The 14324-nt window shown below is 37.2% G+C and overlaps 1 long non-coding RNA gene across 3 annotated transcripts in view; it reads right to left on the reverse strand.

The window, feature by feature from the left end:
* The window catches only part of LOC117660800 (uncharacterized), a 74308-nt gene that overhangs the window by 35257 nt on the left and 24727 nt on the right, over positions 1-14324 (reverse strand). The window lies entirely within an intron of this gene.

A 14324-nucleotide genomic window follows, 5' to 3' on the forward strand; every position in this document is an offset into this window, starting at 1 on the left:
ATACCCAGTGATAAAAAAATGAAGTAATCTTGGCTTGCTTGAAAAGCTGGTGTTTTCCAATCTGTAATTTACAAAGATCCTTCCTACGCTATGTGCTTTTACCAAATATTTGAATTGACCAAACAAGTCCAAAATACCATGAGGTTTTTGTATGTTTCTTACTTGTGAGTACGTTATACAAGAGCTTTCCTGTCTTAAGTTTAAGGTCTTAAATTCAATCAGCTAAATTCATGTCGGTTCTTTTTGGGGCTCATGATTTGGCAGCATTTGAGGCTAGTTACTGAATTGGGCTAGCACACCATACTCTGTGGAGATACATGCCGAGTAGTAAGTTAAGACCAGGACCTTAGCTGCATATTTTAGCAGAGCAGTTAGCACTCTTTCACACAAATGAGGATATAGCATAGGCACAATTGATGGAGCTTGAGAAGTTTATATTTTGTAACCAACATATCTGGATTAGCTTAGATCAGGGGTGTCAAACTCGATTGCTGGCAGAGGGTTGCAGGAGACCGTCACAGCTGAAAACGGAGCTTGGGAGGCCAGCGCGCGGCCCTCCCGAGCTTCATTTTCACTGGCAGAGGCACCGTGGGCTGGTCCTTCATTGTTTCCAAGGCAACCCCGCAGGCCAGATCTGGCCTGCAGGCCTTGAGTTTGACATCCCTGAACAGTGGTGTACTTTCAAACTGCATCCTGTGGAACAGACAATTGGCCATTAGCTGTTATTCATTAGATTTTCTAGTCAAAAGCTGACCTCAAAGCTAACAAGACAGTGTTAAATATATGTAGACATCCTTCCCCACTAGGTTGACCCACACCTGTTGCTTTTCCAAAAAAAGCATAGTTTTGTCAGTAGGCCTAGAGAACCAGGAATGTAGACACAGCTGATCAAATAGCTTATTTCAGTGGTGTTTTTTAAAAATAGGTTTTATTAGCAGTGGGTTTTTTTAAATGTAACCCACCTTTGTGATTCTATTTAAGTTTGTTTAATCAATCAACCAATCAATCAATCAATCAAATTCAGCCTGAGGAGGAGGAGCTCCTTTGAGCTTGAGCATGATATAACTAGAATCTTGGTATTTGGTGAAAGGGAGGCTGAAACCTTCAACATATACTGGCATTGCAGTAGGAGGACCCCACTCAAACCTTAAATAGGTAGCCTAGCATTGCTTCTAACAGAAATAGTATTGAGGGTCTTTTGGTGGTCTCTGAGCTTGGTGGTTTTCTTGTAGACATTTCATTACTCAATACACTGATGATGTTAGTTTGGGTAATGAAACATCTGCAAGAAAACCACCAAGTTCAGAGATCACCAAAGGACCCCTCATTTCAACCTGAGCTACAAATATTTTCCTTTATTGGTAGAAATAGCATTTCAACAGGGTTATCCAGTTACCCAAAAGTTAACTCCTCTTTGCTAGTTCATTCTGGACCTTTGCTTTGGGAGCAGAATGTTAGAGCAGATAGACTTCTTGTATGGTTTAGTTCAGCTCTTATAATTTAGAAAGTGTCAATTCCTTTTTTAAAAATAAAAAAATGTATTGACTGCATTAATTCATATGCTGTAGCTACCAATTAGTTGTCCTTATAAAAGGAAACAAGAAGAAACGGAAAGAAAATGAGTAGAAAGGCGAATATATTTCCAGCATCAAAATATTACCTTAATGACACACAAACACAAGCAAATGATCATTTCCTATAATTGAAAATGAAAAGCTCTGATGAAGCCCTGTTTGAAGTAATTGCACAAATGTATGCTATGAATAAATGCTTTAGTTTTGTGTTTCTCAGTGTAACGGTGTGGGTGTTTTTGTGAACTTGCTTTTTATTGTTTGCCATATAAAATCAGTTGCTTCTAAATCGTATCTAGTGAATGAGATTAATAGGAAACATCTAGATTTAGGGCAAAAAAATGTTCATATTTCAGAATAATCAGATAGAAATGTAGGAGATGGGAGTTGTATTTACCTTGTCCTTGTCTTCCAGGAAATGTCAGTCACAGTAAAAGAAACATAATTCATATTGTTTATAAGATGTACAAGAAGACAATGGATAATGAAAACATATAAATCTTTACTTTCAAAATAGCATGGAGTCTAGTCTTTCTAAATGTCACTGCTATTAGTAAACCATAAAATTGTTGCAACATTGAAGAAAAATTCCAGTAACTAGCAAAAAATATAAACTAGATGTGTCTCTATATACTGTAGATATAATAAGGTCCATGTTTTTAAAAAGCCATGATTATTAGAAAATTGCAGCTATTTGGATTCTCTATGCATTGAAATCTTCACAGAGGATCCTGGTAATTATCAAATCTGTTTATGATCTGAATGGTTACAGAGCCACATACTCTTTGAGAAAGACCAATTGGGGTGTGTGTGTGCTGCAGACGTCTCTAATTTTCTAATTGGTTGCACAAATTGTGGGTGCTCCAAACACTGGAGATTTTAAAGAAGAGATTCGACAGTCATTTGTCTGGAATGGTATAGGGCAGGAGTGTCAAACTCAAGGCCCGTGGGCCGAATCTGGCCCATGGGATGCTTAGTTCTGGCCCATGGAGCCTTCCTGGAATCGGCAAAGGACCCGCCTCCTGGGGCCCTGTTTTCACTGGCACAGAGCTACAGGAGGTTGTCGCAGCTGAAAATGGAACAAATGATGTCGAGCTGGTCATGCCCATCCTGGCCATTCCCACCCGGTCCACCAAGGTCAAAGCCAACCCTGATGTGGCCCTCAATGAACTTGAGTTTGCAAAATCTCCATTCCCACCCTACTTTGGGGCCAGCCAGAGTTGGTATTTGCTGGTTCTCTGAACTATTCAAAATTTCTGCTACCGGTTCCTCAGAACCTGTTAGAACTTGCTGGATCTCACCCCTGATCCTCTGTTTGAAATTCTTGGAAGCATCACTGAATAATGATGTAGTGCATTTTCCCATGGAACTTTGAAAATACTTATAGTGGTTACCAGGAAATCAACAGCTTTTCTGCCAGTAAAGCATCTGCTGTTGCCCCCTTTCACTCTTCACAGAAAAGATTGTGCCCCACCGTGAGCCACTTGCTTGTGAAATGGGCAGCTACATAAATCAAATCACAGAGATAGCTAGCTAGCTAGCTAGATGATAGATAGACGGACGGACGGACGGACAATAGATAGATAGATAGATAGATAGATAGATAGATAGATAGATAGATAGATAGATAGATAGATACTATAGATAAATGGATGATAGATGATAAGTGGATAGACAGGCAAACAGACAAGCAGACCCAAATAACTGGTGGGTTTTTTTTTGTACTACTTGAATTGGTACATGAGGAGGGTAGATGTGTGTCCAATCAGCAGTTATTCAAACACATGCAACCAATGCGGTGATATTTAGTTTGGTCCTTAGTTTCACTGAAGGGAAAGAAATGCAAATTGAGACCCTGTATTTCCTAGCAGGATATACTGCAGCTTGTGAAAAAGCTTTCAGACAATCAAGGATGGCTTTATTTCCTGGTACACTACTCAGTGTGATTTAAGAATGCATCTATAGCTACTTCAAAAAGCCAGATGGCAGTGACTTCAGTGCTATTCATTAGTGAGCAGCCTCGATTATGGATTGTTGCCTAATGCAAAGTAGAACCAAATAAATACAAACATGCTATTAATGTAATATTTTCCCAAGAAGTTTTTATTGCATATAATGTTGAGTGCATATGATATAAACAGGGATGGGTGTAAAGCAGATGTAATTTCTACCCCTCATTATAAATGAAAGTTTTTTTTTTAAATAGTGTTCTGTAATTCAACCTCTCTACTTTCCTGCAACCCCCTCCCACAATACCTACCCAAAATGGAATGCCAAATACATTCAGGAAATACTTCAGAATTATTGCCAAACTCAGCATTCCTATTTATTTACAAACTCACAGCCACTTATTAATGATTTCCTTTCGCTCGCAAGTTCATAAAAACGCCTTTTTAAAAAACTGTAAAAACTAATTATGCTGCAACTCCATTGTTGACTTGATAAACAACCTAGAATGCATTGCATTTCAGGGGGATTATCCCAAATCCATTGCCACGATTCAGAACGTTGTATATTATAATTCTCATAAGCTTTATGTACAACTGGGATTCTCCATTCACTTCATAAAAGTGACACTTCCATCTAATGAAGTGGGTGTGTAGAACTCAAGCAAGACTAGGGATATGATTGCAAATGGCTTTCCAGATAATGAGAATATTCTGCGTTTATGGCTGAAAAATGACATTTAATGCAGAAACGTGATTTCAGTGTACAACAATGTTGTAAAAATTCATCATTTATTTTAAGTCTTTCTAATACAGTCAATAGGATAACGGGGAAAATTATTTTTAATTTGTTAGAGGATTTCCACTAGACATGAACAAACAGGCATGTTTGGCTTGGGAGCCAATACAAACATGTCAAAGTCATCTGATACAGACAAGAGAGGATGTATCATCTTAAATTGTGATGGCAGGTTCACATATTTGAATATTTACCATACCGCAAACATTTTGCAATAGGACATTGGCAAATCAGGAAATAGCTGAGTTTTTTCACTGACATATTATGCTTACACAGGAATTTGACAGTAACTTTGAAGATTAGAAAGAAGCACTAGCAGTGAATGTATCCCAAGGGCCAAATTGTGGATTTTATACAAGAAACACAGAAAATGTATAGGAATGACTACTTGCACATCTGCTGTTACTACTTCCTGAAACCTTTCTTGTCGCCAACCTACAACAGTTTGCCCTTTAGTATAAATTTCTCACCCCCAAGTTTCTAATATCCAGAAGAACAAGTATTGAATGTTGCTGTGATTCATTATATGAACTAAACTGCTTCATAATTTCCAAACTAATGCATGAAATGGAAGACAACTCTACAGATTATAGTAGGATTCTCAGATTGGAAAATACAAACATTAGATACACTTTTAACCAAAGTACATGTAAACAAAAGGAGGAAACAGGTTACGAAAGATGTTTGTTAACATAAGCAGCTTGCAGGAAAATTCACAGAAAGATGCATATATGTGCATATAAAAGAACTTCCCTGTAGATTTGGGAATGAATGTAAACTGATGGAGAAATTAGGCAGAACGAACTTGTGAAAATTCTTCTTCTTCTTCTTGTGCCATATCCATCATCGGACATTGGCAATCATGTTGGCGATCCTATTTTTATTAACAGCCGCACAAAAATGGTGTTGTAGAGTTTTGTGCAAACCAGTCCCTTAGATTTTGAAGCCATGATGTTCTTCTTCTCTGCCTGGACCTTGTTTGCCTTCAATCTTTCCTTGGAGGAGTAAGTGAAGTATGCCGTATTTTTCTGGGTGTCGCATCACATGTCCAAAATAGTCTAACTTTGGCTTTTTTATGGTTTTGATGTTTTTCCTTGGCTTTCATGTGAAAATTACAGAAAAAGAAAGAGATGATTCATCCATAGCTAGTGAGGTCACCGAATCTTGGACAGCAACACAGAATAAAGCTAGAAATTCTGCAGGTAAGACATGCAGGCAAAGTGTCTCATTACAGATTTGAAGCAAAAGACAGGATCTTACACTGTTGAAGAGAGTAAAACAGAAGTCCATTCACCTGGTGTCATTTATAGTTTAAAGGGCCAGTGACTGTTACAGGTGCTATTCAGGAAATTCTTCCACTGGCACACAAGAGGTAACTATGCAAAAGCTCTCCTGAATACAGCTATTCCTATTCCTGATGCAGGACCTGTGAGCCTAAAAGAACTCCCAAATTGCTGACCATGTCCAAGCAGGGAAATATGTTCCGAAACAGAGATAGAATTTCCCTGGAATCATTAAGATTGCATAAGCATTAAGAATTCTGTTCTGTTCTGTTCAGTTCAGCTCTGTGCCGTTCCTTGCCATTCCATTCCATTCCGTACCGTTCTGTTCCATTCCGTTCTGCTCTACTCCTCTCCACTCCATTCCATTCCATTCCATTCTCCATAAAATAGAGCACTGTGGATAGATCTGGACCATCACTGACTGGAACAAATCCTCCAGGAAGGAGGGGAACCATTACAAGATAATACTTCCCATCCAATTCCAAAGACAGTCCAGAAGGATGCCATGGTGTCAAAAACTACCAGGAGATCAAGGGGGACTGTGCATGTTGAGGTGTGAATATTGCACTCCCCTAATTCTTATTGTCCCCAAAGTCAGCTACAAGTGCAGTTTCTGCCTTGTGCCTTGACTGCTGAATGGCCGAATAATCTGATTCCTCTGGGGCCCTGCCCAATTGCAGGGCCATCAATTTTTCCACCACTTTTCCAAGAAAAACAAGGATGGAGACAGGTTTATATTTATTGAAGACAGTTTGGCTGACTGAAGTTTTATTGAGCAAGGGTTGCTTCTTCAGTGGTGACAGAAAGGCCAGCTCAGATCAACACTGACTACTGTTTAGATTCAACTTTCTGCCACCTCACAGGATGCTATAATCAATCATGTGAGGCAGGGATCCAACTGAATAAGGGCAGAACAAACATTGCATCTACTTTCTCAGTTTGCATAGACTCAAAATGATTCTGGATCGTTTCACAAGACAAAGTGCTCATCATTTCCATTGGCAATGTCCAGCTTGAATCTAGCTTATTGTGTATCTGAATGGCCTTGTACATCAATATTATGAATTCTTCACAGTAATATTTTAGGTAGTATTGACAAATATCCTTCACCAGAACAGAATGAGTTGCCTGAAAGAGACAAAATATTTCAATTTTGCTGTTTCAATTGCCACAGTGAAGTTCAAGCAAGAAGTCATGCCAGTGTCTGATCAGACTTGAAGTGGGTCTTTTTCCAATGGTTGTCTAGATATCTCCTCTGTCCCTTAACCTTCCCAAGCTGGAGTAACCCAAACTAGCATGCTAAATTCCTTTATTCCAATAGGCAATCAGGGTGCTGGACTGAGCTGCCTGGCAAATCTTCAGGAAACAAATTGTCAGCTTGAATCTACTCTAGAAATAAAGCAAAGCAAACAATGGAGCACCATTTATCCTTAAAAAGAAGGAAAACAGGAAATAAAAGTTATGAATTACTGATCCTTATTAAATGTAGATTGGAATTTCGATCATATTTTTGTATTTATTGAATATCGAATGTCTCTTTGGAATTGCTATGGTAGAAAACAATAATGGATAGTTTGTTTTTTAATAGGTGCCTCCATAGAAATATATTGTAGTCAGGGGGCTGTATAATTTCATGATTATTACCATTACGACAAATTTGCCTTTTAATTGCCTGATTTTGCAACTTGAAGCAAATTCTTTGAACTCTTCATAGTTTGCTTGGCTGTTTTCTTATAAGTCTAAATAATTTGATAGCCACAAAATTGGGTATATCAAAATTTATTCTTGACTACAGGTAATATATGAATAAGGTCATTGTGTAATCTGCCAATGTTATCCCTGTTTGCAAGTTATTACTCCATAAAGGATCCGAACTTTTTGTTTGATGACTATTGCATTTTTTAAGGAGAGTTTGGTCAAAAAAACCCCAAACCACCCAGCGAGAAACCTTTTGGAAGTACACTATATGCCTACAAGTCTTCAAGTATTTTCAGGCAATTCAAAATATTTTAATTTTGTTGTTAATATTTTAACAACAAAAACATTCCATTTCATTCTCCATAAAGAATGACAAAATTACAAATTTTACTGGAAGATGAAGAGATGCCCATTGAAGATCCTTCAGTTTTGGAGACTTTTTGGAGAAATCATAATTTCCATATTTTTAAAAAACTTTTCAGTTTTATATTTGATTTGAAATTGCCTCTCTTATCACCAGAATGCTTTTATATCTAAAAAAAAAAAGATATTCAGATGTTTGTATTCATCTTTCATTTTCCACTGTAAAGAGTGGTACTAATGATTTTGGCATCATTTCTCTGTAATTCGTTCACAGTAATCCAAATACCTCTTTAGTTGATTTTCACTTTCTTGTTTACTTAAAGTTTATTCAAATGTCCTTCATATTTTTTTCTTTTATTAGTTTTGCTACAGTTTGTGCTTCTATGTTCCTTTCTAATTTCTCTTAATATTTGATATCTTTTATACCTTTGCTCATTCTCTCTCCCTATTATCCTATTGAACTGGCTTATATGTACACCGTACAATATACATTTTAGTGGAGCTTCTACTATAGTAATTTTAAATGGGAAATATTTTAAGGAAACCTGACTTCCCAACTTTGCCTTTAACTTTCTTTTAAATTAATTCTGAAAGTTTGGAAAAGTTGCCTCTTCTGAGCAACCTCACCTCCCCTGCACACATATTCATAGTACTGTACAGCCATTGTTTCTGATCAAATTGACAAGATTTTGAACTCCTACCAAATCCCAGGATATTCCTCAGATTTAAGCCAAGGGTAACCTCCCTTGTCAGATCCATGATGAACGGCTCTGACTGCTATCATCTATCATATCTAGAAAAAGTGCCTTTGTCTTGCAATGTATATTTACCCTGTCAATCTTAGAGTACTTGAAGTCACCTGTTATTACATTTCCTCATTTGGCTGTCTCCCTAATTTCTTTTCCATCCCAAGGTTATCCTCAGAGTTTGAATCAAGGAGGTAATTGTATGACATTAGGGCTGTGCATTTCAGTTTCTTTAAAGTGTTTTAGTTTATAGGATAACTTGCCTTCCTCAGAATAAAGTAGTCTCATAATGAAGTGGATCCCAATGGCCACAGTGGCTAAGAAAAGCCAACTTAGTATTAATACATTTAATTTCTAAAAGGCAGACAACAAGTCGATCTACCTTGTAGCTGGATATTCTTTTTTTCAGTTTCCTCCCAACTGCTAGAATTAGGGGACATTGTACAGGTTGGCTTCTCCAGATAATTTCAGACCTTCAGCACTGAAAGATCTGCCTTCTGCCTGTTAACTTCTTGTTTTTGCTTTATAATCTGGTTGACAGAGGTCAGAATGGGAATCTCAACATTTGGATATAAACATATGAGCCCCACAGACTAATTGAAGCTAGTAAAACTTTTTTTTTGTCACCATGATATAAAAAGATGTTGAGACTCCAGAAAGAGTGCAGAGAATAGCAACAAAGATGATTAGGGGACTAGAGGATAAAACATATCAAGAACAGTTGCAGGAAATGGGTATGTCTAATTTAATGAAAAGGACTAGGGATGACATGATAGAAATTTTCCAATATTTGAGAGGCTACCACAGAGAAGAGGGAGTAAATCTAATTCTACAAAGCACCTGAAGCAATCAATGGAAACTAATCAAGGAGAGAAGCAATCTAGAATTAAGGAGACATTTCCTGACAATAAGAACAATTAATCAGTGGAACGACTTGCCTCCAGAAGTTGTGGATGCTTCAACATTGGAGGTTTTTAAGAAGAGACTGGACAGCCATTTGTCTGAAATGGTATAGGGTTTCCTGCTTGAGCAGGGGGTTGGATTAGATTACCTCCAAAATCCCTTCCATGTGTTATTCTGTAATGCGGGCAGATCTAGAGTTTGCAATCCTCTTTTCTTTTTCATCGGCAATCACCTAAATGGAGTCAAACTGCTGTATCCTTCAGTTTTTAATGGGATTACTAATGAATTATTAAACAGAAATTAAGATTGTAGGAATCATTGTAAATCTGATCCATTTTAGTGTTGCATGTAGTCATCCAGTTTTTCAGTGATTCCTTCCATTTAACATTAACTGGAAAGCTGCAGTTTTTGAACTGTGGTTTTTGGATACAAATATTCTTTAAAGAATGTATTCTTTATTTCTGTGCAATGTATGTTATTTTCCCTCATTATTTTTTCCTCTTTCCATCTCCAGTGTGTTCATGCTATTTTGTTTATGTATGTTTTTAAAAAATATATAATTTTAACACATTTTTCTATAACCCCCCCCCCCGCAGTAGAAGTTACTCGATAGAATCTTCAACAGAAGGAGAAAGAAAAGGAATTTATTTAACATAATAAACTTCCCTGGTTGGCTTTTCAACAGACTTCATTTGCTCACTTGCAACATGTTGTTTGGTACACACTGAATAAGGCAAGCTAATGCCATCCTGAATAATTTGGAGTCTGAGAAAATGTCATGCCCCAATCATTCAACTTTCTTTTGCCTTTATTGAATTGACTGTTGATGTGAAACAACACACATGGTGTGGCTGGAGTTCCTTGAAGTTAGGAATTGTCTTGTAAACATGTGGCTCACATACATTTAGAAGCTTTGAAATGGTCTGAAAGGAGCACTTAGTAATTGAATAACCTTGCATATATGTGCTTTATGTCACTTTATCACCGTACAAATGAAAGAAGCTTGCAATTTTCCACACTCTTCCATGCAGTCATTTGTCTAGTCTTTTTCTTTCACTCTTTCTTTTCTCTTGTCTTCTTCTGCCTTGATTATGGCCTCCCCACCTTTTGGAGAATGGCTTTTACTACAATTGGAAAATGTGGGTTGAAAAGGAGTAAATTATGTATACGTGTGGGTTGCTCAAACTCAGCATCCCCTTTTGCCTTACATGCCTGATTTTCCCATAATTGTGATTTGATTCAATTCCCCCTCCCCCCCTTTTTTTTAGCTTTCTGCTAGAGTAGAATAAAATAGATTGGAAAGAATGGTTTTGGATCTTCAAGCTCCTGTTTATCTCTAGTTCCACAATGAATCAACAATCAAATTGTTGATTCATTCTATTACTATCCCTATTTCCTCTCCCTCTGACCTGCTCTCTGCCCTATAACTTCTGGAAAGCCAAACCTCTGTGACTCCATAAAATTTGTAATCTCCTCTAAAATTAAACACTTTTGAATGCCTTTATCAACATTCAGATTCATCTATAAGTCTATGGAGATTCTCATCCAGGTCATGGTTGTTCCAAAGGTGCTTTTTCAAAAGGCAACTGGACATGTTTTTCCTTGAAGATGTTTTGCTTCTCATCTAAGAAGCCAGATGAGGAGTGAAATGTCTTCAAGGAAAAACAAAGTCCAGTTGCCTTTTGAAAAAGCACCTTTGGGATTTGTCTATAAGTTTCTAGAATAGAATAGAATAGAATAGAATAGAATAGAATAGAATAGAATAGAATAGAATAGAATAGAATAGAATAGAATAGAATAGAATTTTTTATTGGCCAAGTGTGATTGGACACACAAGGAATTTGTCTTGGTGCATATGTTCTTAGTGTACATAAAAGAAAAAATACGTTCATCAAGAATCATAAGGTACAACACTTAATGATAGTCATAGGGTACAAATAAGCAGTCAGGAAACAATATCAATATAAATTGTAAGGATACAAGCAACAAAGTTACAGTCATACAGTCATAAGTGGAAGGAGATAGGTGGTGGGAATGATGAGAAGATTAATAGTAGTGCAGACTTAGTAACTAGTTTGACGGTGTTGAGGGAATTATTTGTTTAGCAGAGTGATGGTGTTGGGGAAAAAACTGTTCTTGTGTCTAGTTGTTCTGGTGTGCAGTACTCTATAGCATCGTTTTGAGGGTAGGAGTTGAAACAGTTTATGTCCAGGATGTGAGGGGTCTGTAAATATTTTCAGCAAGAGGGATACATATTAAAAGGGACAGAAAGCTTTCCTGTAATGACTTTAAAATAATTTTCTTAACTTAGTGTCCATGGCCTACTTTTCCATGCCAGATTAACATGATTTGGGGGAGGGAAATCAATTTCTGTTATTAAGTTGCTTAAGGGTTCAGTTGAGCAGAACAGAGATTAAAGGTGCATGTATCCTATACCCAGTCATTTCATTTTTTTTTCACTGCATTTTAAAAATGTCATTTTGTAGAATATTCAAGTTATTGTTTAGCGATTAAGATGTCCATATGTGGTATTTCACCCCTTTCTTATTAGATTATAAACCATTCATGCTTGCATTTAAAAAAAATATCAATGTGTTTCAAGTTGCTTGCATTTAATTGCATTCATGCTTGCGTCTTAAAAAAACCAATTTTGTGAGTTACTGGGGTAGGGTGGGGTGGGGGATGGGAACTCACTAGATGGCAGCACCTTCCCAAATTTCAGTATTGCTTTAAGGATACCTTTCTTAGCATCAGTATAGAAGTGGCTTACCATTGCTTTCTGTTTGTTATTCTTGCTGTTTCTGGGGTGGGGGGACCCATTCAGTCTACCCTACAGCCTTTGAGATCTCACATACAGATCCCCAAATCAACTCGCTTTGCTTCTGAGCCCAGAAAAGATCAGTCCAGTATTTCCAAATACATTTTCCGTGAGAAGAATGCATATGATTACAAGCTATCAGTAAACTGGTATTCTCTCTGTTCAGAAATCAATTCCACCAGGTTCAGTTGAATTTATTCCTGGATAAGCACATACTGCTTTTCTCAATGTCATTTGAATTGAAACACTTCTGGAAGCCAAAAAATGCTGTCCAGTTTTTTGTTTTTGCAAATAGTATGATACCAATGGCAAGTTATTTTTAAATCACAGAAAAGTAAATAGATTTCCCATTCTCCTTAAAATCCCCCCCAAAAGCTAACAAAATCAGCAAAAAATATTTTGTGTCTTTCCAGTTGTAAAAAATAAACAAGCCTGTAGTAAATATTTCTAGGTTTTTCAAAATACACACTTTCTTACTTGCAAAAAAGTATTTAACCCATAATGACCCATTATTTTAAAGCAATTTTGGTTGAACCTTACTTTTCATTCATTTGCTTCTTATTTCATTCCTTAGGTCCTTCTTCTACATTTTGCTTGTAAATGTGCACTGGGCACTTGTTGCCTTCATTCCCCTTTTCCCCTTAAGTTCTCTGCTTTAGCAAGAACATCATAGTTCATTCTTAAAATATAAGTCTTGAAGTTCCATTCATTTTTTAACACTTATCTTTCTCCATAAATTCACTGGAATTGTTAATGATTTATTTATATCAATAGTAATTTCAGATACATCATTTGAAATAATAACATCAACAAATGAAGAACATTTTCTTGGGATGCTTATTTTTTGAGAGATTTAAACAACTAAAAAAAATGGTAAAGTGTTGGATTTACAGAAGTTTATACACAGGTTGCAGCCTGAAGGAAATATATGGAACTTCCTCCATCTGTGGCACATCACCCTTGTGGCCTTAAGAGGTGTAAACTTAAGATCTGGGATGCAAAATTCTGAAACAGAGTTTGAGTTTTCTCTATTTTTTGCTCTCTAATGGTCACTTTTAGTTTTAAAATCCATGCTCCCCTGTGAAGTCTTTGGCCCTCTTCTTCATCCTTCCTTCTCATATCTTATTCTTTCTGTATCAGCCATTTTAGCATCCATATCTTCTGGACCAGTGGTGGGTTTTACTTACCTTTGCTACTGGTTCGCTCGCGTGTGTGCGTGCACCACTTCTGTGCATGCGCAGAGTGTATTCGATGACTTCTGGGTGGGCGGGTGTAGCCTCCTGCTGCCGCTACTACCGGTTCTCCCAAACTGGTATGAACCGGGAGCAACCCACCAGTGTTCTGGACAGCTACTACCATCACTATGACACAGGAAATATTTTTAATTTTTTTTCTTCTCTCAAAATATGCCTAGCTTTCTTCCCTAAATAGGAATTACTTCTCTAAATAGGTAAGGCTTTCTTGTGCAAATAATAAGTCTGTTAGTTTTATGTTATAAAAATTCAGTCTGCAACTGATTGATTGATTATATACTATCAGGTTGATGTCAGCTCTTAGTGACCCCATGGATAGATTTTTTTCCATGAGATCTTCCAACAATATGATCATCACCTTGGAACTTTATTCATCAACCTTGCTGCTGCTTGTCCTCTTCTTCTCTTTCTTTCATCTTTCCCAGCATTAGAGCTTTTTCTGGAGGGTGAGGTCTTTGCATAATATGTTTGAAGTATGATCAGCGAGTCTTGTCATTTCTGCTTCAACTGACAACCTTGGGTTGATTTGTTCAATGAACCATTAAAAGGGCCTGGTGGTTAAAAGGGCCTGGTGGCTCAGCAGACTGATAGCATTGTGATTAACACCAGCTGTCTGCAATTACTGTAAGTTTGAATCTCACCAGGCTCAAGGTTGACTCAGCCTTCCATCCTTTCTAAGGTAGGTAAATTGAGGACCCAGTTTGTGGGGGCAATAAGCTGATTTTGTATAAATATACAAAAGTATGAAGGCTATTGCTTAACACATTGTAAGCCACCCTGAGTCTCCGGAGAAGGGCGGCATATAAATCAAATTAAAAAAAAACAAACCATTGATTTGTTTTTTTGGTCCATGGCATTCTCAGAAATCTTCTCTGAAACCAAAGTTTAAAAGTGCAAATGCTCAATTTTAACATGCTTCACAGTCCAAAACAGCCACTAGGTAG

The sequence above is a fragment of the Pantherophis guttatus genome, chromosome 1 (genome assembly GCF_059756535.1).
Source record: "Pantherophis guttatus breed Tessera chromosome 1, ASM5975653v1, whole genome shotgun sequence".
In the NCBI taxonomy this organism is placed as follows: domain Eukaryota; kingdom Metazoa; phylum Chordata; class Lepidosauria; order Squamata; family Colubridae; genus Pantherophis; species Pantherophis guttatus.